This window comes from Macrotis lagotis, chromosome 6, assembly GCF_037893015.1.
Source record: "Macrotis lagotis isolate mMagLag1 chromosome 6, bilby.v1.9.chrom.fasta, whole genome shotgun sequence".
NCBI classification, from domain to species: domain Eukaryota; kingdom Metazoa; phylum Chordata; class Mammalia; order Peramelemorphia; family Peramelidae; genus Macrotis; species Macrotis lagotis.
In genome coordinates this window covers 13,015,128-13,018,998 of record NC_133663.1, presented here as the reverse complement: position 1 = coordinate 13,018,998, position 3,871 = coordinate 13,015,128, and positions in this window count along the sequence as shown.

Here is a 3,871-nt window from a genome sequence, read left to right as displayed (position 1 = left end):
ACCTTGGTCTATTGGAATATTTGGAGAACTTCGAAAGCTTTTGCAAAGTCGAATCTGACTCATCACAGATGTTAAAGCATAAAAATGTAGCTTAGATTTTAGAATGGCATCACTAGGTAAACAGTAATTGTCTTAGAATAAACTTTGCTGGAAGAAGTTCATTTTCTAAAAGAGAGGATAATAGGGAAGAGAATACGACAAAATCTCTGTTTCTTGCAATGTACAAGGAAGGAACTGTGCTAGTCAAGCTGTCTAATGATTGAGGATTAAGTCTCAAGATCTTTTCATTTGAACCTTTGCTGATTCTCCCCCCTAAAAGCTATTAGTAAACTCTCTTCCCTTAGAGAGGATGATGTAATGCAGCAATTTTGTTCTCTCTTTGATACTTCAAGATCTTGTAGAAATTCAGGTCGTTCCAAAGCTTAACTTTGATTAAATAGTCTTATAGGTATTAAATACCATAAATGTCTAGAATGTTAGAGGAAGGTGGGGGGGGGGAAGACAGACAGACACAGAGAGACAAACACAGACACAGACACAGATAGAGAGACACACAGAAAGAGTCAGAGAGATACATATATACATACATACATAAAGAGGAAGGGAGAGAGAGACAAAGACAGACACAGACACAGATAGAAAGACACACAGAAAGAGTCAAAGAGACAGAGACACATACATACATACATATATGCATAAAGAAGGAAGGAGGGAGGGAGGGAGGGGGAGAGAGAGAGAGAGAGAGAGAGAGAGAGAGAGAGAGAGAGAGAGAGATCATCCACTAATGCTCAAATTCTTTTTTATGCGATAAGGAAACTGAGTCACAGAAAAGTGAAATGATTGTTCTGATAATGTTTATTCTTCATTTTTTGAAGACTCATGACATCAGTCTTGAAATGGATTTGAATTGGATTCTGTGCAAAGTCACCAGCCAAACTTTCTCCTCCAGAAACATTTGGGTCCAGTGGCAAGTTATGAATTAAGGTGGCTAGAGATAGCCTTGGATGCATGGGTTAAGTGACTTGCCCAAGGTCACACAGCTAGTGAGTGTCTGAGTTCAGGGCCATTCCAAAGATTAGCTCTATCATAGGAGAGTAGTGGTATCACTTCTTAGGAAGAGCACTGGGGCAGACAGTGCTGAATCTTAGCAGTCAGCTCCAGACTCTGAGAATGTGCCCTAATCCCCACTCTTCCCACAGTCTGAAATCCAGGGTCTCCTTAAATAGAGCCCTGCAGGGATCCATTCCAATGCTCATCTCCAAACTGGCAGGGAACCACTCTGACACACCTACAAGCCACTCAGATTGACTCACAGCTGCCAGACAATCATATCACCCTCGAATCTCTCTCATCATAGACTCTAGCTACAATTCACCTTCCCTTTCATAAACCAAGCTGCTATCTCAGCACCCTTAAGAGTTTTGTTGCCATCACCCAGAAGTTAGTTTTTCTTCTCCATCAATCAAATATTTCAGCAAAACATCTGGAGCAGATCCAGTCTAACCCCAAAAGTGATGAACAACTATGGACTGTGCAAACCCTCCTTGTTTTCCAGTTCTTTACCTGTCTTGCTTGAAAGGTTGGAAAGAGAAGATCTGTTGATAGAGCATTTTTTTGCCACGTTCAGAAGAGATCATTGTCACTCTTGTCAGGCAGCCATGAATTGAGGCTACACTAGTCACTTGAAGAATTACAGCTAAAGCTACTTTTTCCTGTAGTGACACCTTGCAAGGCTATGGAATTCATTGTCAATGGCATAAGGAAGAGGTCTTTGAAAACTGCACCTTTATATGTTGTGTCATTGTGTCTCGGTTTTTTGTTTGTTTGCTTTTGATTAATCCCAAAGATTTTTGCAAGTTGGTGAATTTGTTGTGCTCCTGTGAATGATGTTTCCTCAGGAATTTAGAGACCCTCCATTTATAATCATCTGAAAGGCCCATTTATAACACAAGCTTTCATCTGAGAAATAACAGATGGGAGAACAACACACATAAATCCCAAATGAAAGAATTCATAATTGCTTACCTTGGAAGATGTCATGAGGAACGGAAACTTTATTTTGTTAGAGTAAATAAATAGCACTGTGGCTAAAATCATGTGTTTGTAGTTTTTGATGATCTGGTAACCATCCTTTGCTAAAAGGAAAACTCTAAAGTTCAATTGTAAATTTTTTCTTTGAATAATGGAAGTTTTTAAAAAAAATAATCTTACTGAGATGTTTTAAGTGATTCTAAGAAGACAAAAGAGGCACATCCCAGCTATTTTAGAACACATATTTTTATTTCCTTCAAAAAAGACCAAACTTAAATAGAAATAAATATTATCTACTCTAATGGGAAGGAATAACCAATGATATTATCTTAGCCACACCAGACATCAAATGAATGATTAGCTCTAGTTCTATGACTTTTAGCTTTTTACTGTTCCTCTGTTGTTTTTACTGTTCCTCTGTTGGATACTGCAAGGAAGCAAAAGGGTCATGAATTGTTGAGTTATTCTACAAGATTCTATGCAATTAAATTGTTAAAAGAAAAAAACACCTTAAATTCTCTCTCTATTTTTTAACTTATGCATTACAATCATGTTAAGCATGTCTTCCTATTTGTCATATTGTAAAAAAGAGAATGAGAACAAAAGGGGAAAACCCATGAGAAAGGGAAAAAACAAACAAAAAAGTGAAAATAGCAGGCTTTGGTCTTCATTCAGACATCATAGTTCTTTCTCTGGATGTGGACAGTATGTTCTAACACAAGTCTTTAGAGTTGTCTTTGATCACTGTATTGCTCATCATCACACAGTGTTGCATTACTGTGTACAATTTTCACACTTCACTCAGCATCAGTTCATGCAAATTTTCCTAGATTTGTTTTGGAAAGCTGCCTGCCTGCCCATCTTTTCTTAAGGAGCAAGAGAATTCCATTATATTTATCATACCACAACTTGTTCAGCTATTCCCAAATTGATGGGCACCTCCCAAATTACAATTCTTTGCCACCACAAAAAGTTGACATAAATATTTTTGTACCTGTAAGTTCATTTCTATTTTTTATGATGTCTTCTGGATACAGACCCGATGGTGGTATTCCTGGATCAAAGGATATGCAGTTTCATAGCCCTTTGGACATAATTTCAAACTACTCTCCAGAATGATTGGATCAGTTCACAACTCCAGCAACAGTATGTGAGTATCCCACTTTTCCCACATTCCTTCTCACATTTATCGTTTCCCTTTTCTGTCATATTAGTCAATCTGATAGATGTGAGGTGATACTTCAGAGTGTTTTCATTTTAATTTTTCTTACCAATAGTAATTTAGAGTATTCTTTTATTTGACTGTAGAGAGCTTTAATTTCTTCAACTGAAAACTTCCTGTTCATATGCTTTGACAATTTATCAATTGGGGAGTATTATTATAAATTTGAATATTTTTTCATTTTTTAGATTTTTGGAAATTAAATTTTTATAAGAGAAACTAGCTATAATAATTGTTTCCTAACTCTCTCCTTTCCTGCTAATCTTGGTTGCATTGATTTTATTTATGCAAACCCTTTTTAATGTAATCAGAATTACCCATTCTGTATTTCATAATGTTTTTTATCTCCTGTTTCATCATAGAAATTTTTCTTTCCATATAACTGACAGATAAACTATTCCTTTTTCTCCAAATTGACTTATGGTCTCACCCTTTATGTCTAAATATTGCACCCATTTTAACCTTCTATTGCTATAGGGTGTGAGGCGTTGGTCTAGGCTTAGTTTCTGCCAAATTATTTTCTAATTTTCTCAGCAGTGTTTGTCAAATAGTGAATTCTTATCCCAGAAGCTGGAGTCTTTAAGTTTATCAAACACTAGATTACTATAGTTACCAAGT